General features: G+C 41.5%; 1 protein-coding gene and 7 non-coding genes across 8 annotated transcripts in view; all 8 read left to right on the top strand.

The window, feature by feature from the left end:
* LOC120544555 (E3 ubiquitin-protein ligase Siah2-like) overlaps positions 1–23,317 on the top strand; it is a gene marked incomplete at its 3' end in the record, with an annotated part of 540,100 nt that overhangs the window by 33,774 nt on the left and 483,009 nt on the right.
* On the top strand, positions 770–841 carry trnad-guc. The gene has a single exon. It is a non-coding gene; the product is annotated as a tRNA-Asp (tRNA).
* Positions 1,843–1,913, top strand: trnag-gcc. Its single transcript has one exon. It is a non-coding gene; the product is annotated as a tRNA-Gly (tRNA).
* trnad-guc lies at positions 3,997–4,068 on the top strand. Its single transcript has one exon. It is a non-coding gene; the product is annotated as a tRNA-Asp (tRNA).
* On the top strand, positions 5,072–5,141 carry trnag-gcc. The gene has a single exon. It is a non-coding gene; the product is annotated as a tRNA-Gly (tRNA).
* trnag-gcc lies at positions 11,509–11,579 on the top strand. The gene has a single exon. It is a non-coding gene; the product is annotated as a tRNA-Gly (tRNA).
* On the top strand, positions 17,993–18,063 carry trnag-gcc. The gene has a single exon. It is a non-coding gene; the product is annotated as a tRNA-Gly (tRNA).
* On the top strand, positions 21,521–21,591 carry trnag-gcc. Its single transcript has one exon. It is a non-coding gene; the product is annotated as a tRNA-Gly (tRNA).

The following is a 23,317-nucleotide window of genomic DNA, read 5'->3' as shown; positions in this document are numbered from 1 at the left end:
CCGGTCATACACAGAGCAGTTGCCATACTGAACTGTGACACGTTTGGCATCGTTAAACTTTTAAAACCAACAATTCAGTTTAGCGTCAGCTTTTAACTTTTTAATGAAATTCATACTTAAAACGATTTCCACTTCTTCTACTATTCTCACTACTTCACCTTCTTCTTACGGATTTAAGCTATTCATCCAGTTTAGCTTTAGCAATTCAGCTATTCAGCATTCCCACGCATTTTCTGCAGGAAATGCATTTTCTAGTCGCATTTAAGATTCTTTTTATTCATTTTCCATTGGTAAAAATGCCGCTATAGCCTAAACTGTGCATAGTGGGGCGGTACAATTTTCAGGACTGGTCCAGATACTTGCAAGGTGCTCGGACACAAAAATTCACACACTTAAACCACTAGGTGGCGCTATAGCAGAAAAAAAATGTTTTTCCCTATTACGTCCAGACTGTACATCGCACATTTAAAAAAGGTATAGCAACGTGTTCCCTGAATTCAACTTAATCTCTTGATATAGGCCACGCCCATTCCCACCTAGACTTTTATCATAGTGAAATCGCGATTTATCATAAAGCTACTTTTTCGATCTCCTCATATGCCTTGTTTCCAATTTGCACGAAACTAGGCACATAGTATCGTCAGACGGTGCTGACTAAACTGAACTTACGTTCGCTGAGAAGCTACACATTTTCACTACGGTTGTAATATAGTTTTATCTTTTCTGTCCACTGATTGGTTCGCTGCGATCAGATGTTGTGTCATGTCCCTCCTCGTTAGTATAGTGGACAGTATCTCCGCCTGTCACGCGGAAGACCGGGGTTCGATTCCCCGACGGGGAGTACCTTTTCGTTTTCGGTGCTAGTGTATAAACATGTGAAACATAAATATGTAGCAAGCTATAGTCAGTGTACAAATACTCAGTCATCTATTTTATAGATCGCCCAAAAAGATTTAAAAAGGCCAAATCAATGTTAATTGATGCTTTATAAATTGTTATAAATGCGTTAATAATCATTAACTTAGTATTTTAAGCATTAGTTGCAACTTTATAATAACCATCCAAATGTTTATAGATGGTTTACAAAACAAGTATTAACCTTTGACAAAGTATTAATCATCTGTCTAAATTTGTAAAATAATTAGTTTATATTACACTAAATGATAAAATACTACAATCTTAAACTGGTTCTAAGCTTGAACAAATATCCTCAGTTTATGACTGATGTGATGTCTCTACCAGATATTGTAACAAGTTTTTATTGAACGATAAACTGACCTTTGACGCTAAACTCATGCTGGTAGACAGTATATGAACCAATTCACCCTGACTAATTAATACTGTTTGGAAAGATTTGTATGTTATTATCTTTAGGTTGGCGGTTGGCGATTTGCGACAGTTAGCCGTTAACAATATAAGTTAATGATTATTAACACATTCATAACAATTTATAAAGCATCAATTAACATTGATTTGGCCTTTTTAAATCTTTTTGGGCGATCTATATAATAGATGATTGAGTATTTGTACACTGATTATAGCTTCCTACATAATGTTGTATGAATTTGTATCTCACTAAATCAGTCGTTCACACAGGCATGCACAACAACAAAAATCGTGTGGGGACGTATACTGTTTGTATGCACAAAAAAGTGGTGTGTGTGTTGTTATCAACTGGTATTGCTAACAATGGCTAAAAGTTAAAAACAACAATGAAAATCTGACTTTGTAAATGGAAAGCATTGAACTCGGGTGTGACGTCATTCCCAGCTCCAGCTTCTGAGTCCCGAGGTAAATGGATCCGGCCCGACGGGCGGAGCTACTTTGGAAGTTGACATGTGAGCATTGGTGGTTCAGTGGTAGAATTCTCGCCTGCCACGCGTGAAGCCCGGATTCGATTCCTGGCCAATGCAACGTGGTTTTGTTGCTGAAGTGTGAGGACAGGAATGAAGAAAAGACTTCAACGTGCACGTTGGCAAAGATGGAGATACATGGAGAGGCGTTACTGGGAGGAACGTCCTCCCTGTTCTAAACCAGAGTGGTTGTCTGTTGTTGGACTTCTGTGCTAGTCGTGGATTGTCTATAACAAACACCATGTTCGAACACAGGGATGCTCATAAGTGTACTTGGTACCAGAGCACCCTAGGCTGAAAGTCGGTCAATTTTATAATAGTTTCATCTGATCTGAGGCTGTACTCGGCTGAAGAGAGGGGCGGAGCTGTCAACCGATCACCATCTGGTGGTGAGTTGGGTCAGGGGGTGGGGGAAGACTCTGGATAGACCTGGTCCTGCTGCACTCCCTGCTAAGCTCTGCGGTGCCCTGCAATGTCATGCTGCGTCCTGCTGAACCCTGCTGCTTCCTGCTACGTCCATCCATGCTCTGCTGTGCCACACTACATCCTGTAACACCCTGCAGCGCCCGGATATGACATAAACTACTACAACTACCATTTGAAGTCACTGTTCCATTATCTTTAATGTGACTATTATCGCCACTGTTCATCACATCCCCAACCGGCACCGTCAGACACCGCCTACCAAGAACCTGGGTCTGTCCCAGGTTTCTTCCTAATAGGGAGTTTTTCCTCGCCACTGTCGCACTGCTTGCTCTTGGGGGAATTATTAGAATTGTTTGGGCTTTGTACATTATATCTGTAAAGTGTCTCGAGATAACTTATGATTTGATACTATAAATAAAATTGAATTGAATTGAAGACTTAAATGGGTGACCAGTTATGAAAGGAGGTGTGGCTTAAGCATAGGGGACGGGCCAAACCATCACCAATGAAGAAGGAACTCTCTGCTGCGTTCAAGGACACTTCACACAGGACTCTACCTTAAACGGTTCAAATGTTATGACGGGGGTGTGGCCTGAGTAAGTGGCCGTGGTTACAGTATAGGTGGTGGCTCAGTATCACACGTAGATTAGATTAGATTCAACTTTATTGTCATTTTACAGTGTACAATTGTCACTGGGATGCAAAGCAAGAGTTCAGTAGGGTGACAGCTGCAGGAAAGAAGCTTCCTCTGAACCTGCTGGTACGGGTGCGGAGAGACCTGAGACGCCTCCGGCGGAGTGGGGGTGAACAGACTGTGGCTGGGGTGAGAACAGTCTTTGATGATGCTGCGGCGCCTATGCAAGCATCGCTTGCCCTGGATGGTTTCGATGGAGGGAGTGAGGAACCGGTGATGAGTTGGGCAGTTTTCACCACCCTCTGCAGTACTTTCCGGTCATACACAGAGCAGTTGCCATACTGAACTGTGACACATTTGGCATCGTTAAACTTTTAAAACCAACAATTCAGTTTAGCGTCAGCTTTTAACTTTTTAATGAAATTCATACTTAAAACGATTTCCACTTTTTCAACTATTCTCACTACTTCACCTTCTTCTTACGGATTTAAGCTATTCAACCAGTTTAGCTTTAGCAATTCAGCTATTCAGCATTCCCACGCATTTTCTGCAGGAAATGCATTTTCTAGTCGCATTTAAGATTCTTTTTATTCATTTTCCATTGGTAAAAATGCCGCTATAGCCTAAACTGTGCATAGTGGGGCGGTACAATTTTCAGGACTGGTCCAGATACTTGCAAGGTGCTCGGACACAAAAATTGACACACTTAAACCACTAGGTGGCGCTATAGCAGAAAAAAAATGTTTTTCCCTATTACGTCCAGACTGTACATCGCACATTTAAAAAACGTATAGCAACGCGTTCCCTGAATTCAACTTAATCTCTTGATATAGGCCACGCCCATTCCCACCTAGACTTTTATCATAGTGAAATCGTGATTTATCATAAAGCTACTTTTTCGATCTCCTCATATGCCTTGTTTCCAGTTTGCACGAAACTAGGCACATAGTATCGTCAGACGGTGCTGACTGAACTGAACTTACGTTCGCTGAGAAGCTACACATTTTCACTACGGTTGTAATATAGTTTTATCTTTTCTGTCCGCTGATTGGTTCGCTGCGATCAGATGTTGTGTCATGTCCCTCCTCGTTAGTATAGTGGACAGTATCTCCGCCTGTCACGCGGAAGACCGGGGTTCGATTCCCCGACGGGGAGTACCTTTTCGTTTTCGGTGCTAGTGTATAAACATGTGAAACATAAATATGTAGGAAGCTATAGTCAGTGTACAAATACTCAGTCATCTATTTTATAGATCGCCCAAAAAGATTTAAAAAGGCCAAATCAATGTTAATTGATGCTTTATAAATTGTTATAAATGCGTTAATAATCATTAACTTAGTATTTTAAGCATTAGTTGCAACTTTATAATAACCATCCAAATGTTTATAGATGGTTTACAAAACAAGTATTAACCTTTGAAAAAGTATTAATCATCTGTCTAAATTTGTAAAATAATTAGTTTATATTACACTAAATGATAAAATACTACAATCTTAAACTGGTTCTAAGCTTGAACAAATATCCTCAGTTTATGACTGATGTGATGTCTCTACCAGATATTGTAACAAGTTTTTATTGAACGATAAACTGACCTTTGACGCTAAACTCATGCTGTTAGACAGTATATGAACCAATTCACCCTGACTAATTAATACTGTTTGGAAAGATTTGTATGTTATTATCTTTAGGTTGGCGGTTGGCGATTTGCGACAGTTAGCCGTTAACAATATAAGTTAATGATTATTAACACATTCATAACAATTTATAAAGCATCAATTAACATTGATTTGGCCTTTTTAAATCTTTTTGGGCGATCTATATAATAGATGATTGAGTATTTGTACACTGATAATAGCTTCCTACATAATGTTGTATGAATTTGTATCTCACTAAATCAGTCGTTCACACAGGCATGCACAACAACAAAAATCTGTGGACGTATACGCTGTTTGTATGCACAAAAAAAGTGGTGTAATGTGTTGTTATCAACTGGTATTGCTAACAATGGCTAAAGCTAATGACAACAATGAAAATCTGACTTGTAAATGGAAAGCATTGAACTCGGGTGTGACGTCATTCCCAGCTCCAGCTTCTGAGTCCCGAGGTAAATGTACCGTCCATTGACGTGGGCGGAGCTACTTTTGAAATTGACATGTGAGCATTGGTGGTTCAGTGGTAGAATTCTCGCCTGCCACGCGTGAGGCCCGGATTCGATTCCGGCCAATGCAACGTGGTTTTGTTGCTGAAGTGTGAGGACAGGAATGAAGAAAAGACTTCAACGTGCACGTTGGCAAAGATGGAGATACATGGAGAGGCGTTACTGGGAGGAACGTCCTCCCTGTTCTAAACCAGAGTGGTTGTCTGTTGTTGGACTTCTGTGCTAGTCGTGGATTGTCTATAACAAACACCATGTTCGAACACAGGGATGCTCATAAGTGTACTTGGTACCAGAGCACCCTAGGCCGAAAGTCGGTCAATTTTATAATAGTTTCATCTGATCTGAGGCTGTATGTTTTGGACACTCGGCTGAAGAGAGGGGCGGAGCTGTCAACCGATCACCATCTGGTGGTGAGTTGGGTCAGGGGGTGGGGGAAGACTCTGGATAGACCTGGTCCTGCTGCACTCCCTGCTAAGCTCTGCGGTGCCCTGCAATGTCATGCTGCGTCCTGCTGAACCCTGCTGCTTCCTGCTACGTCCATCCATGCTCTGCTGTGCCACACTACATCCTGTAACACCCTGCAGCGCCCGGATATGACATAAACTACTACAACTACCATTTGAAGTCACTGTTCCATTATCTTTAATGTTACTATTATCGCCACTGTTCATCACATCCCCAACCGGCACCGTCAGGCACCGCCTACCAAGAACCTCGGTCTGTCCCAGGTTTCTTCCTAATAGGGAGTTTTTCCTCGCCACTGTCGCACTGCTTGCTCTTGGGGGAATTATTAGAATTGTTTGGGCTTTGTACATTATATCTGTAAAGTGTCTCGAGATAACTTATGATTTGATACTATAAATAAAATTGAATTGAATTGAAGACTTAAATGGGTGACCAGTTATGAAAGGAGGTGTGGCTTAAGCATAGGGGACGGGCCAAACCATCACCAATGAAGAAGGAACTCTCTGCTGCGTTCAAGGACACTTCACACAGGACTCTACCTTAAACGGTTCAAATGTTATGACGGGGGTGTGGCCTGAGTAAGTGGCCGTGGTTACAGTATAGGTGGTGGCTCAGTATCACCACGTAGATTAGATTAGATTCAACTTTATTGTCATTTTGCAGTGTACAATTGTCACTGGGATGCAAAGCAAGAGTTCAGTAGGGTGACAGCTGCAGGAAAGAAGCTTCCTCTGAACCTGCTGGAATGCGGTGCTTGAGACCTGAGGCGCCTCCCGGACGGGAGTGGGGTGAACAGACTGTGGCTGGGGTGAGAACAGTCTTTGATGATGCTACGGCGCCTATGCAAGCATCGCTTGCCCTGGATGGTCTCGATGGAGGGGAGTGAGGAACCGGTGATGAGTTGGGCAGTTTTCACCACCCTCTGCAGTACTTTCCGGTCATACACAGAGCAGTTGCCATACTGAACTGTGACACATTTGGCATCGTTAAACTTTTAAAACCAACAATTCGTTTTAGCGTCAGCTTTTAACTTTTAATGAAATTCATACTTAAAACGATTTCCACTTCTTCAACTATTCTCACTACTTCACCTTCTTCTTGCAGTTTAAGCTATTCAACCAGTTTAGCTTTAGCAATTCAGCTATTCAGCATTCCCCACGCATTTTCTGCAGGAAATGCATTTTCTAGTCGCATTTAAGATTCTTTTTATTCATTTTCCATTGGTAAAAATGCCGCTATAGCCTAAACTGTGCATAGTGGGGCGTACAATTTTCAGGACTGGTCCAGATACTTGCAAGGTGCTCGGACACAAAAATTCACACACTTAAACCACTAGGTGGCGCTATAGCAGAAAAAAATGTTTTTCCCTATTACGTCCAGACTGTACGCCGCACATTTAAAAAGGGTATAGCAACGCGTTCCCTGAATTCAACTTAATCTCTTGATATAGGCCACGCCCATTCCCACCTAGACTTTTATCATAGTGAAATCGTGATTTATCATAAAGCTACTTTTTCGATCTCCTCATATGCCTTGTTTCCAGTTTGCACGAAACTAGGCACATAGTATCGTCAGACGGTGCTGACTAAACTGAACTTACGTTCGCTGAGAAGCTACACATTTTCACTACGGTTGTAATATAGTTTTATCTTTTCTGTCCACTGATTGGTTCGCTGCGATCAGATGTTGTGTCATGTCCCTCCTCGTTAGTATAGTGGACAGTATCTCCGCCTGTCACGCGGGAAGACCGGTGGTTCGATTCCCGGCGGAGTACCTTTCGTTTTCGGTGCTAGTGTATAAACATGTGAAACATAAATATGTAGCAAGCTATAGTCAGTGTACAAATACTCAGTCATCTATTTTATAGATCGCCCAAAAAGATTTAAAAAGGCCAAATCAATGTTAATTGATGCTTTATAAATTGTTATAAATGCGTTAATAATCATTAACTTAGTATTTTAAGCATTAGTTGCAACTTTATAATAACCATCCAAATGTTTATAGATGGTTTACAAAACAAGTATTAACCTTTGACAAAGTATTAATCATCTGTCTAAATTTGTAAAATAATTAGTTTATATTACACTAAATGATAAAATACTACAATCTTAAACTGGTTCTAAGCTTGAACAAATATCCTCAGTTTATGACTGATGTGATGTCTCTACCAGATATTGTAACAAGTTTTTATTGAACGATAAACTGACCTTGGACGCTAAACTCATGCTGCTGGTAGACAGTATATGAACCAATTCACCCTGACTAATTAATACTGTTTGGAAAGATTTGTATGTTATTATCTTTAGGTTGGCGGTTGGCGATTTGCGACAGTTAGCCGTTAACAATATAAGTTAATGATTATTAACACATTCATAACAATTTATAAAGCATCAATTAACATTGATTTGGCCTTTTTAAATCTTTTTGGGCGATCTATATAATAGATGATTGAGTATTTGTACACTGATTATAGCTTCCTACATAATGTTGTATGAATTTGTATCTCACTAAATCAGTCGTTCACACAGGCATGCACAACAACAAAAATCTGTGGACGTATACGCTGTTTGTATGCACAAAAAAAGTGGTGTAATGTGTTGTTATCAACTGGTATTGCTAACAATGGCTAAAGTTAATGACAACAATGAAAATCTGACTTGTAAATGGAAAGCATTGAACTCGGGTGTGACGTCATTCCCCGCTCCAGCTTCTGAGTCGCGGGTAAATGGACCGCCCATTGACGTGCGTGAGCTACTTTGGAAGTTGACATGTGAGCATTGGTGGTTCAGTGGTAGAATTCTGCGCCGCAGCGTGAGAGCCGGATTCGATTCCGGCCAATGCAACGTGGTTTTGTTGCTGAAGTGTGAGGACAGGAATGAAGAAAAGACTTCAACCGAGCGTTCGCAAAGATGGAGATACATGGAGAGTTACTGGGAGGAACGTCCTCCCTGTTCTAAACCAGAGTGGTTGTCTGTTGTTGGACTTCTGTGCTAGTCGTGGATTGTCTATAACAAACACCATGTTCGAACACAGGGATGCTCATAAGTGTACTTGGTACCAGAGCACCCTAGGCTGAAAGTCGGTCAATTTTATAATAGTTTCATCTGATCTGAGGCTGTGCTTCGGCTGAAGAGAGGCGGAGCTGTCAACCGATCACCATCTGGTGGTGAGTTGGGTCAGGGGTGGGGAAGACTCTGGATAGACCTGGTCCTGGTGCACTCCCTGCTAAGCTCTGCGGTGCCCTGCAATGTCATGCTGCGTCCTGCTGAACCCTGCTGCCTCCTGCCGTCCATCCATGCTCTGCTGTGCCACATACATCCTGTAACACCCTGCAGCGCCGGATATGACATAAACTACTACAACTACCATTTGAAGTCACTGTTCCATTATCTTTAATGTGACTATTATCGCCACTGTTCATCACATCCCCAACCGGCACCGTCAGCAGACACCACAAGAACCTGGGTCTGTCCCAGGTTTTCTTCCTAATAAGGAGTTTTTCCCCCGCCACTGTCGCACTGCTTGCTCTTGGGGAATTATTAGAATTGTTTGGGCTTTGTACATTATATCTGTAAAGTGTCTCGAGATAACTTATGATTTGATACTATAAATAAAATTGAATTGAATTGAAGACTTAAATGGGTGACCAGTTATGAAAGGAGGTGTGGCGCAAGCATAGGGGACGGGCCAAACCATCACCAATGAAGAAGGAACTCTCTGCGGGGTTCAAGGACACTTCACACAGGACTCTACCTTAAACGGTTCAAATGTTATGGCGGGGTGTGGCCTGGGTAAGTGGCACGTTGTTACAGTATAGGTGGTGGCTCAGTATCCCACGTGAGATTAGATTCGATTCAACTTTATTGTCATTTTGCAGTGTACAATTGTCACTGGGATGCAAAGCAAGAGTTCAGTAGGGTGACAGCTGCAGGAAAGAAGCTTAACCTCTGCCGCTGGTGTGCGAGAGATCGCGGAGAGGCGCGCCTCCGGACGGGAGTTGGGTGAACAGACTGTGGCTGGGGTGAGAACAGTGTTTGATGATGCCCGCGCCTTATGCAAGCATCGCTTGCCCTGGATGGTTTGTCGAGGGAGTGAGGAACCGGTGATGAGTTGGGCAGTTTTCACCACCCTCTGCAGTACTTTCCGGTCATACACAGAGCAGTTGCCATACTGAACTGTGACACGTTTAGCATCGTTAAACTTTTTAAAACCAACAATTCAGTTTAGCGCCAGCTTTTAACTTTTAATGAAATTCATACTTAAAACGATTTCCACTTCTTCTACTATTCTCACTACTTCACCTTCTTCTGTTACGGTTAAGCTATTCATCCAGTTTAGCTTTAGCAATTCAGCTATTCAGCATTCCCCGCATTTTCTGCAGGAAATGCATTTTCTAGTCGCATTTAAGATTCTTTTTATTCATTTTCCATTGGTAAAGAAACTATAGCCTAAACTGTGCATAGTGGGGCGGTACAATTTTCAGGACTGGTCCAGATACTTGCAAAGGTGGTTCCGGACACAAAAATTGACACACTTAAAACCACTAGGTGGCGCTATAGCGCGAAAAAATGTTTTTTCTATTACGTCCAGACTGTACATCGCACATTTAAAAGGTATAACAGCGTGTTCCCTGAATTCAACTTAATCTCTTGATATAGGCCACGCCCATTCCCACCTAGACTTTATACATAGTGAAATCGCGATTTATCATAAAGCTACTTTTCGATCTCCTCATATGCCTTGTTTCCAATTTGCAACGAAACTAGGCACATGAGTATCGGACGGTGCTGACTAAACTGAACTTACGTTCGCTGAGAAGCTACACATTTTCACTACGGTTGTATATAGTTTTATCTTTTCTGTCCACTGATTGGTTCGCTGCGATCAGATGTTGTGTCATGTCCCTCCTCGTTAGTATAGTGGACAGTATCTCCGCCTGTCACGGAAGACCGGGGTTCGATTCCCGGCGGGGGGTACCTTTTCGTTTTCGGTGCTAGTGTATAAACATGTGAAACATAAATATAGTAGCAAGCTATAGTCAGTGTACAAATACTCAGTCATCTATTTTATAGATCGCCCAAAAGATTTAAAAGGCCAAATCAATGTTAATTGATGCTTTATAAGTGTTGTAATAAAACGTTATTATTAACTTAGTATTTTAAGCATTAGTTGCAACTTTATAATAACCATCCAAATGTTTATAGATGGTTTACAAAACAAGTATTAACCTTTGACAAAGTATTAATCATCTGTCTAAATTTGTAAAATAATTAGTTTATATTACACTAAATGATAAAATACTACAATCTTAAACTGGTTCTAAGCTTGAACAAATATCCTCAGTTTATGACTGATGTGATGTCTCTACCAGATATTGTAACAAGTTTTTATTGAACGATAAACTGACCTTTGACGCTAAACTCATGCTGGTAGACAGTATATGAACCAATTCACCCTGACTAATTAATACTGTTTGGAAAGATTTGTATGTTATTATCTTTAGGTTGGCGGTTGGCGATTTGCGACAGTTAGCCGTTAACAATATAAGTTAATGATTATTAACACATTCATAACAATTTATAAAGCATCAATTAACATTGATTTGGCCTTTTTAATCTTTTGGGCGATCTATATAATAGATGATTGAGTATTTGTTACACTGATTATAGCTTCCTACATAATGTTGTATGAATTTGTATCTCACTAAATCAGTCGTTCACACAGGCATGCACAACAACAAAAATCTGTGGACGTATACGCTGTTTGTATGCACAAAAAAAGTGGTGTAATGTGTTGTTATCAACTGGTATTGCTAACAATGGCTAAAGTTAATGACAACAATGAAAATCTGACTTGTAAATGGAAAGCATTGAACTCGGGTGTGACGTCATTCCCAGCTCCAGCTTCTGAGTCCCGAGGTAAATGGACCGTCCATTGACGTGGGCGGAGCTACTTTGGAAGTTGACATGTGAGCATTGGTGGTTCAGTGGTAGAATTCTCGCCTGCCACGCGTGAAGCCCGGATTCGATTCCTGGCCAATGCAACGTGGTTTTGTTGCTGAAGTGTGAGGACAGGAATGAAGAAAAGACTTCAACGTGCACGTTGGCAAAGATGGAGATACATGGAGAGGCGTTACTGGGAGGAACGTCCTCCCTGTTCTAAACCAGAGTGGTTGTCTGTTGTTGGACTTCTGTGCTGGTAGTGTGGATTGTCTATAACAAACAACCATGTTCGAACACAGGGATGCTCATAAGTGGTACTTGGTACAGAGCACCCTAGGCTGGAAAGTCGGTCAATTTTATAATAGTTTCATCTGATCTGAGGTTGTACTCTCGGCTGAAGAGGGGCGGGGCTGTCAACCGATCACCATCTGGTGGTGAGTTGGGTCAGGGGGTGGGGAAGACTCTGGATAGACCTGGTCCTGCTGCACTCCCTGCTAAGCTCTGCGGTGCCCTGCAATGTCATGCTGCGTCCTGCTGAACCCTGCTGCTTCCTGCTACGTCCATCCATGCTCTGCTGTGCCACACTACATCCTGTAACACCCTGCCAGCGCCGGATATGACACAAACTACTACAACTACCATTTGAAGTCACTGTTCCATTATCTTTAATGTGACTATTATCGCCACTGTTCATCACATCCCCAACCCGGCACGGGCCGCACCGCCTACCAAGAACCTCGGTCTGTCCCAGGTTTCTTCCTAAATAGGGAGTTTTTCCTCGCCACTGTCGCACTGCTTGCTCTGGGGGAATTATTAGAATTGTTTGGGCTTTGTACATTATATCTGTAAAGTGTCTCCGAGATAACTTATGATTTGATACTATAAATAAAATTGAATTGAATTGAAGACTTAAATGGGTGACCAGTTATGAAAGGAGGTGTGGCTTAAGCATAGGGGACGGGCCAAACCATCACCAATGAAGAAGGAACTCTCTGCTGCGTTCAAGGACACTTCACACAGGACTCTACCTTAAAACGGTTCAAATGTTATGACGGGGTGTGGCCTGAGTAAGTGGCCGTGGTTACAGTATAGGTGGTGGCTCAGTATCACACGTAGATTAGATTAGATTCAACTTTATTGTCATTTTGCAGTGTACAATTGTCACTGGGATGCAAAGCAAGAGTTCAGTAGGGTGACAGCTGCAGGAAAGAAGCTTCCTCTGAACCTGCTGGTACGGGTGCGGAGAGACCTGAGACGCCTCCGGACGGGGTGGGGAGTGAACAGACTGTGGCTGGGGTGAGAACAGTCTTTGATGATGCTGCGCGCCATATGCAAGCATCGCTTGCCCTGGATGGTTTCGATGGAGGGAGTGAGGAACCGGTGATGAGTTGGGCAGTTTTCACCACCCTCTGCAGTACTTTTTCGGTCATACACAGAGCAGTTGCCATACTGAACTGTGACACGTTTGGCATCGTTAAACTTTTAAAACCAACAATTCAGTTTAGCGTCAGCTTTTAACTTTTAATGAAATTCATGCTTAAAAGCGATTTCCACTTTTCAACTATTCTCACTACTTCACCTTCTTCTTACGGTTAAGCTATTCAACCAGTTTAGCTTTAGCAATTCAGCTATTCAGCATTCCCACGCATTTTTCTGCAGGAAATGCATTTTCATAGTGCGTTTAAGATTCTTTTTATTCATTTTCCATTGGTAAAAATGCCGCTATAGCCTAAACTGTGCATAGTGGTGGGTACAATTTTCAGGACTGGTCCAGATACTTGTAACGTTGCTTCGGACACAAAAATTGACACGCAAACCACTAGTGTGGCGCTATAGCAGAAAAAATGTTTTTTCCCTATTGCGTCCAGACTGTACATCGCACATTTAAAAGCGTATAGCGACGCGTTCCCTGAATTCAACTTAATCTCTTGATATAGGCCGCCCATTCCCACCTAGACTTTTATCATAGTGAAATCGTGATTTATCATAAAGCTACTTTTGGTGTTTCTCTTCATGTTCGCTTCCGTTTACGCTGACGAAACTAGGCACATAGTATCGTCAGAGCGGTGCTGACTAAACTGAACTTACGTTACGCTGAGAAGCTACACATTTTCACTACGGTTGTAATATAGTTTTATCTTTTCTGTCCGCTGATTGGTTCGCTGCGATCAGATGTCGTGTCATGTCCCTCCCTCGTTAGTATAGTGGACAGTATCTCTCCGCCTGTCCGCGGAAGCCGGGTTCGATTCCCGACCGGGAGTTACTTTTCGTTTTGGGTGCTAGTGTATAAACATGTGAAACATAAATATGTAGGAAGCTATAGTCAGTGTACAAATACTCAGTCATCTATTTTATAGATGCGCCCAAAAAGATTTAAAAGGCCAAATCAATGTTAATTGATGCTTTATAAATGTGTTATAAATTCGTTAATAATCATTAACTTATATTTTAAGCATTAGTTGCAACTTTATAATAACCATCCAAATGTTTATAGATGGTTTACAAAACAAGTATTAACCTTTGACAAAGTATTAATCATCTGTCTAAATTTGTAAAATAATTAGTTTATATTACACTAAATGATAAAATACTACAATCTTAAACTGGTTCTAAGCTTGAACAAATATCCTCAGTTTATGACTGATGTGATGTCTCTACCAGATATTGTAACAAGTTTTTATTGAACGATAAACTGACCTTTGGCCGCTAAACTCATGCTGTTAGACAGTATATGAACCAATTCACCCTGACTAATTAATACTGTTTGGAAAGATTTGTATGTTATTATCTTTAGGTTGGCGGTTGGCGATTTGCGACAGTTAGCCGTTAACAATATAAGTTAATGATTATTAACACATTCATAACAATTTATAAAGCATCAATTAACATTGATTTGGCCTTTAATATATTTTTGGAGGCGATCTATATAATAGATGATTGAGTATTTGTATACTGATTATAGCTTCCTACATAATGTTGTATGAATTTGTATCTCACTAAATCAGTCGTTCACACAGGCATGCACAACAACAAAAATCTGTGGACGTATACGCTGTTTGTATGCACAAAAAAAGTGGTGTAATGTGTTGTTATCAACTGGTATTGCTAACAATGGCTAAAGCTAATGACAACAATGAAAATCTGACTTGTAAATGGAAAGCATTGAACTCGGGTGTGACGTCATTCCCAGCTCCAGCTTCTGAGTCCCGAGGTAAATGGACCGTCCATTGACGTGGCGAGCTACTTTTTTGAAATTGACATGTGAGCATTGGTGGTTCAGTGGTAGAATTCTACGCCTGCCCGCGTGAGGCCCGGATTCGATTCCGGCCAATGCAACGTGGTTTTGTTGCTGAAGTGTGAGGACAGGAATGAAGAAAAGACTTCCAGCGTGCACGTTGGCAAAGATGGAGATACATGGAGAGGCGTTACTGGGAGGAACGTCCTCCCTGTTCTAAACCAGAGTGGTTGTCTGTTGTTGGACTTCTGTGCTAGTCGTGGATTGTCTATAACAAACACCATGTTCGAACACAGGGATGCTCATAAGTGTACTTGGTACCAGAGCTCCCTAGGCCGAAAGTCGGTCAATTTTATAATAGTTTCATCTGATCTGAGGCTGTATGTTTTGGACACTCGGCTGAAGAGAGGGGCGGAGCTGTCAACCGATCACCATCTGGTGGTGAGTTGGGTCAGGGGGTGGGGGAAGACTCTGGATAGACCTGGTCCTGCTGCACTCCCTGCTAAGCTCTGCGGTGCCCTGCAATGTCATGCTGCGTCCTGCTGAACCCTGCTGCTTCCTGCTACGTCCATCCATGCTCTGCTGTGCCACACTACATCCTGTAACACCCTGCAGCGCCCGGATATGACATAAACTACTACAACTACCATTTGAAGTCACTGTTCCATTATCTTTAATGTGACTATTATCGCCACTGTTCATCACATCCCCAACCGGCACCGTCAGACACCGCCTACCAAGAACCTGGGTCTGTCCCAGGTTTCTTCCTAATAGGGAGTTTTTCCTCGCCACTGTCGCACTGCTTGCTCTTGGGGGAATTATTAGAATTGTTTGGGCTTTGTAAATTATATCTGTAAAGTGTCTCGAGATAACTTATGATTTGATACTATAAATAAAATTGAATTGAATTGAAGACTTAAATGGGTGACCAGTTATGAAAGGAGGTGTGGCTTAAGCATAGGGGACGGGCCAAACCATCACCAATGAAGAAGGAACTCTCTGCTGCGTTCAAGGACACTTCACACAGGACTCTACCTTAAACGGTTCAAATGTTATGACGGGGGTGTGGCCTGAGTAAGTGGCCGTGGTTACAGTATAGGTGGTGGCTCAGTATCACGTAGATTAGATTAGATTCAACTTTATTGTCATTTTGCAGTGTACAATTGTCACTGGGATGCAAAGCAAGAGTTCAGTAGGGTGACAGCTGCAGGAAAGAAGCTTCCTCTGAACCTGCTGGTACGGGTGCGGAGAGACCTGAGACGCCTCCCGGACGGGAGTGGGGTGAACAGACTGTGGCTGGGGTGAGAACAGTCTTTGATGATGCTGCGCGCCTTATGCAAGCATCGCTTGCCCTGGATGGTCTCGATGGAGGGGAGTGAGGAACCGGTGATGAGTTGGGCAGTTTTCACCACCCTCTGCAGTACTTTCCGGTCATACACAGAGCAGTTGCCATACTGAACTGTGACACGTTTGGCATCGTTAAACTTTTAAAACCAACAATTCAGTTTAGCGTCAGCTTTTAACTTTTTAATGAAATTCATACTTAAAACGATTTCCACTTTTTCAACTATTCTCACTACTTCACCTTCTTCTTAGCGGTTTAAGCTATTCAACCAGTTTAGCTTTAGCAATTCAGCTATTCAGCATTCCCCGGCATTTTCTGCAGGAAATGCATTTTCTAGTCGCATTTAAGATTCTTTTTATTCATTTTCCATTGGTAAAAATGCCGCTATAGCCTAAACTGTGCATAGTGGGGCGGTACAATTTTCAGGACTGGTCCAGATACTTGCAAAGTGCTCGGACACAAAAATTGACACACATAAACCACTAGGTGGCGCTATAGCAGAAAAAAATGTTTTTTCCCTATTACGTCCAGACTGTACATCGCACATTTAAAAGCGTATAGCTACCCCCGCGTTCCCTGAATTCAACTTAATCTCTTGATATAGGCGCCGCCCATTTCCACCTAGACTTTTATCATAGTGAAATCGTGATTTATCATAAAGCTACTTTTTCGATCTCCTCATATGCCTTGTTTCCAGTTTGCACGAAACTAGGCACATAGTATCGTCAGACGGTGCTGACTCAAACTGAACTTAACGTTAAGCTGAGAAGCTACACATTTTCACTACGGTTGTAATATAGTTTTATCTTTTCTGTCCGATGATTGGTTCGCTGCGATCAGATGTGCTGTCATGTCCCTCCTCGTTAGTATAGTGGACAGTATCTCCGCCTGTCCGCGGGAAGACCGGGGTTCGATTCCCGGCGGGGAGTTACTTTTCGTTTTCGGTGCTAGTGTATAAACATGTGAAACATAAATATGTAGGAAGCTATAGTCAGTGTACAAATACTCAGTCATCTATTTTATAGATCGCCTCAAAAAGATTTAAAAAGGCCAAATCAATGTTAATTGATGCTTTATAAATTGTTATAAATCGTTAATAATCATTAACTTAGTATTTTAAGCATTAGTTGCAACTTTATAATCATCCAAATGTTTATAGATGGTTTACAATACACAAGTATTAACCTTTGACAAAGTATTAATCATCTGTCTAAATTTGTAAAATAATTAGTTTATATTACACTAAATGATAAAATAGTACAATCTTAAACTGGTTCTAAGCTTGAACAAATATCCTCAGTTTATGACTGATGTGATGTCTCTACCAGATATTGTAACAAGTTTTTATTGAACGATAAACTGACCTTTGACGCTAAACTCATGCTGTTAGACAGTATATGAACCAATTCACCCTGACTAATTAATACTGTTTGGAAAGATTTGTATGTTATTATCTTTAGGTTGGGCGGTTGGCGATTTGCGATAGTAGCCGTTAACAATATAAGTTAATGATTATTAACACATTCATAACAATTTATAAAGCATCAATTAACATTGATTTGGCCTTTTTAAATCTTTTTGGGCGATCTATATAATAGATGATTGAGTATTTGTATACTGATTATAGCTTCCTACATAATGTTGTATGAATTTGTATCTCACTAAATCAGTCGTTCACACAGGCATGCACAACAAACAACAAAATCTGTGGACGTATAACTGTTGTTTTGTATGCACAAAAAAGGTGTGTAATGTGTTGTTATCAACTGGTATTGCTAACAATGGCTAAAGCTAATGCCAACAATGAAAATCCGACGTGTAAATGGAAAGCATTGAACTCGGGTGTGACGCATTCCCAGCTCCAGCTTCTGAGTCCCGAGGTAAATGGACCGTCCATTGACGTGGGCGGAGCTACTTTTGAAATTGACATGTGAGCATTGGTGGTTCAGTGGTAGAATTCTCGCCTGCCACGCGTGAGGCCCGGATTCGATTCCTGGCCAATGCAACGTGGTTTTGTTGCTGAAGTGTGAGGACAGGAATGAAGAAAAGACTTCAACGTGCACGTTGGCAAAGATGGAGATACATGGAGAGGCGTTACTGGGAGGAACGTCCTCCCTGTTCTAAACCAGAGTGGTTGTCTGTTGTTGGACTTCTGTGCTAGTCGTGGATTGTCTATAACAAACACCATGTTCGAACACAGGGATGCTCATAAGTGTACTTGGTACCAGAGCTCCCTAGGCCGAAAGTCGGTCAATTTTATAATAGTTTCATCTGATCTGAGGCGGTATGTTTTGGACACTCGGCTGAAGAGAGGGGCGGAGCTGTCAACCGATCACCATCTGGTGGTGAGTTGGGTCAGGGGGTGGGGGAAGACTCTGGATAGACCTGGTCCTGCTGCACTCCCTGCTAAGCTCTGCGGTGCCCTGCAATGTCATGCTGCGTCCTGCTGAACCCTGCTGCTTCCTGCTACGTCCATCCATGCTCTGCTGTGCCACACTACATCCTGTAACACCCTGCAGCGCCCGGATATGACATAAACTACTACAACTACCATTTGAAGTCACTGTTCCATTATCTTTAATGTGACTATTATCGCCACTGTTCATCACATCCCCAACCGGCACCGTCAGACACCGCCACCAAGAACCTGGGTCTGTCCCAGGTTTCTTCCTAATAGGGAGTTTTTTCTCGCCACTGTCGCACTGCTTGCTCTTGGGGAATTATTAGAATTGTTTGGGCTTTGTAAATTATATCTGTAAAGTGTCTCGAGATAACTTATGATTTGATACTATAAATAAAATTGAATTGAATTGAAGACTTAAATGGGTGACCAGTTATGAAAGGAGGTGGGGCTTAAGCATGGGGACGGGCCAAACCATCACCAATGAAGAAGGAACTCTCTGCTGCGTTCAAGGACACTTCACACAGGACTCTACCTTAAACGGTTCAAATGTTATGACGGGGTGTGGCCTGAGTAAGTGGCGCCGGGTTACAGTATAGGTGGTGGCTCAGTATCACACGTAGATTAGATTAGATTCAACTTTATTGTCATTTTGCAGTGTACAATTGTCACTGGGATGCAAAGCAAGAGTTCAGTAGGGTGACAGCTGCAGGAAAGAAGCTTCCTCTGAACCTGCTGGTACCGGGGCGGAGAGACCTGAGACGCCTCCCGGACCGGGAGGGGGTGAACAGACTGTGGCTGGGGTGAGAACAGTCTTTGATGATGCTGCGGGCTTTATGCAAGCATCCCGCTCGCCCTGGATGGTCTCGATGGAGGGGAGTGAGGAACCGGTGATGAGTTGGGCAGTTTTCACCACCCTCTGCAGTACTCTCGGTCATACACAGAGCAGTTGCCATACTGAACTGTGACACGTTTGGCATCGTTAAACTTTTAAAACCAACAATTCAGTTTAGCGTCAGCTTTTAACTTTTAATGAAATTCATACTTAAAACGATTTCCACTTTTTCAACTATTCTCACTACTTCACCTTCTTCTACGGATTTAAGCTATTCAACCAGTTTAGCTTTAGCAATTCAGCTATTCAGCATTCCCACGCATTTTCTGCAGGAAATGCATTTTCTAGTCGCATTTAAGATTCTTTTTATTCATTTTCCATTGGTAAAAATGCGCTGCTAGCCTAAACTGTGCATAGTGGGCGGTACAATTTTCAGGACTGGTCCAGATACTTGCAAGTGTTCCGGACACAAAAATTGACACACTTAAACCACTAGGTGGCGCTATAGCAGAAAAAAATGTTTTTTCCCTATTACGTCCAGACTGTACATCGCGCATTTAAAAAACGTATAGCAAGCGTTCCTGAATTCAACTTAATCTCTTGATATAGGCCACGCCCATTCCCACCTAGACTTTTATCATAGTGAAATCGTGATTTATCATAAAGCTACTTTTTCGATCTCCTCATATGCCTTGTTTCCAGTTTGCACGAAACTAGGCACATAGTATCGTCAGACGGTGCTGACTGAACTGAACTTACGTTCGCTGAGAAGCTACACATTTTCACTACGGTTGTAATATAGTGTTATCTTTTCTGTCCGCTGATTGATCTGCGATCAGATGTTGTGTCATGTCCCTCCTCGTTAGTATAGTGGACAGTATCTCCCGCTGTCATCTCGCGGAAGACCCGGGGTTCGATTCCCCGGGGAGTACCTTTTCGTTTTCGGTGCTAGTGTATAAACATGTGAAACATAAATATGTAGCAAGCTATAATCAGTGTACAAATACTCAGTCATCTATTTTATAGATCGTCCAAAAAGATTAAAAGAGGCCAAATCAATGTTAATTGACGCTTTATAAATTGTTATAAATGCGTTAATAATCATTAACTTAGTATTTTAAGCATTAGTTGCAACTTTATAATAACCATCCAAATGTTTATAGATGGTTTACAAAACAAGTATTAACCTTTGACAAAGTATTAATCATCTGTCTAAATTTGTAAAATAATTAGTTTATATTACACTAAATGATAAAATACTACAATCTTAAACTGGTTCTAAGCTTGAACAAATATCCTCAGTTTATGACTGATGTGATGTCTCTACCAGATATTGTAACAAGTTTTTATTGAACGATAAACTGACCTTTGACGCTAAACTCATGCTGTTAGACAGTATATGAACCAATTCACCCTGACTAATTAATACTGTTTGGAAAGATTTGTATGTTATTATCTTTAGGTTGGCGGTTGGCGATTTGCGACAGTTAGCCGTTAACAATATATTGACATCCACTTACCACAGACAAAATGAGCACTGCACAGACGAAGGTTTGCAGTTGGTGTCCAGTCTGTCCTCTTGATGGCTGCAAGCCACTGATGGCGTCTATTTTCGTCCTGAGGTAGTCTGTAAAAGGATATTTTGGGGTCTCCTTTTTTGTTGTTGCACCCTACCGCACAACATATTGAAGGCATAGCTAGTTCCTTTTATTCTTCTTCTTCTTCTTCTTTTTTCTTTTCAGCGGTTAATGGCGGGTCGCAACCAACTTGTTTAGGTGCAAAGCGCCACCTACTGTACCGGAGTGTGTAATATCAAGGCTTAAGTACTTCACAAGTTCCTTCAATATGGTCCAGCTGCTTCTTGCCTTCTCAGTTCCTTTTCGATCTCGCCGAATCAGGTACTCAATATGGCGGCCGACAAGTTTGAAATGTCCGTGACGTCAGTTGTGACATCATCTGATTTAAAGTTGACTCCCGACGGGCAGTAAACTTTTCATTTTCTGTACCTTTTGATTTATAAAACGAAAGTTTATGTTTTTAGTGACGCCGTTTGCAGTTTAATAGACACAAAAAGAAATTTAGTGGACCACCGGCCCTCGGTGGGCGGGGGAGAGAAGAATGTTCGGAAATAAAAGGTTGCTGCGGCATGCCGTACAGGTTAGTTTGACCAGTGCTCCATGTCTTGTCAGTGAACTGGGCGGAGCTGTTTTGGAAACTGACATGTGAGCATTGGTGGTTCAGTGGTAGAATTCTCGCCTGCCACGCGGGAGGCCCGGGTTCGATTCCCGGCCAATGCAGCACAGTTTTGTTTCATTAATGAAGTGTGAGGACAGGAATGAAGAAAAGGCATATAAACAACTAGGTTGACAGACTTCAACGTGCACGTTGGCGTTATTGGGAGGAATGTCCTCCCTGATCTAAACCAGAGTGGTTGTCTGTTGTTGGACTTCTAGGCAAATGCAAATTGGGGTTGTTCTATAAAACAAAATGTAATAACAAATTAGGTAATAACAGTGTAGGTGTACATATGGTCAAGTATTTGCACAAAGCACAACAGATTTATCTATTTTTGTTCTGTAGCTGACATTCCAAAATTCACTCAATTTCACTTTCAGGTCTTATTCAGATTATTTTAGGATAGCAGTGATTTTAGTAGAAGATGTAGGCATTTACCTTCTTTTGTTTTGGCCTGCTCCTTGCCAACATTGGCGTTGTGGTCCATGACTGCAAGTTGTGTTCTGGCCAGCATTGCGTCGTATGAAAAGTGAAGCCTTTTCTGGGTATACTTCAGCATAGACGAATGAAAAACTTCCAGGGACCCTGTGTAGGTGCAATGCAACCCCATACAAATATTAGCCATAAACATGATAACGTACTTTTAAAATGATATTTACAGGAGCCTCTTTACATTGTGTACCTGGATGTCTTAGAGTGAAAGTGCAGCAATGCTTGTGTTGCAAAATAACTTCTGTCATAGATCTAAAATAAAATAGATTTTAGGGGGAAACAAATTTTGTAGACATACCTGTGTGTTTGAACAGTGCCATCTGCCGCAAGTCTCGCAGTATGTTGTTTTCCAGGACTATACTTTTTAAAGCCCGGTACGCTGGGGAATCCACGGTCATCCACCTTTTCCTCTGTTGTTCGTTGGCTGTCAGAGGGGCATGATGGCACGTTTGTTGTATGCCGTCTTCCTCCCATCTGTGTATGCCAACAATGTGTTGGAGCAGGGATTTCCACCGACGCACACACTCCTGGAGGGGATATAGGAGATAATCGTTGACAATTCTTTCTGAATGTTTTTGTGTAATATTTGGTCTTGCCAATTTTTAATTGGCTACTGTTACAAACTTTGTAATGCCTCGTTTTATAATTTCATAACATATTTGTACTAGTGTAGCCGTTTGGTATCAATCCAGGCATTATTAATGGGTTTATTTACGACATATAAACGTGGGTCCATTAGCGCCTGCTGTAAGCTAACCACCTGATAACGCTAAATCGACCAACTTAATAAGAAGGGGGAGACAGCTGATTGGGGGTTGTTTGGCTCGCGGTCAAGCTGCAAAGCAGCCTAGAGTGAATTACTCCGAACCATCACTTTAAGTATTTGTTAAAGTGCCCATATTATGAAAAAAACACTTTTTTCCAGCTTCCAGCTTTTTTTCCAGTGTTAATGGTAACACTTTATAATAACCATCATTAATAAATGGTAAATTGGTAGTTCAGTTATTTTACTGTTAACTAACAATGAAATGATGATATATATAACTAATTATTAGTAATGTTATCTGAATCAGAGATCAGACTATAATGTTATTTTTATAAAGCTTCTTTATCATCAAGTAACATTCATTTGTTTTATTGTTATTTTGTTCTTTCTTCATTCTTCTGATTTATTCCATATGTATTTCTACTCTGTGTAATTTCTGCATACTTTCAGCTATTAAAACCATTCAACTTTTAAAATGTTCAGCTCTTTCAGCTAATGATGGGACTTCTTCAACTTTTTTTCTTCTATTT

This window comes from Perca fluviatilis, chromosome 16 (genome assembly GCF_010015445.1).
Source record: "Perca fluviatilis chromosome 16, GENO_Pfluv_1.0, whole genome shotgun sequence".
In the NCBI taxonomy this organism is placed as follows: domain Eukaryota; kingdom Metazoa; phylum Chordata; class Actinopteri; order Perciformes; family Percidae; genus Perca; species Perca fluviatilis.
The sequence above is the reverse complement of the archived record's forward strand: the minus strand, read 5'-3'. Positions and strand labels throughout refer to the sequence as shown.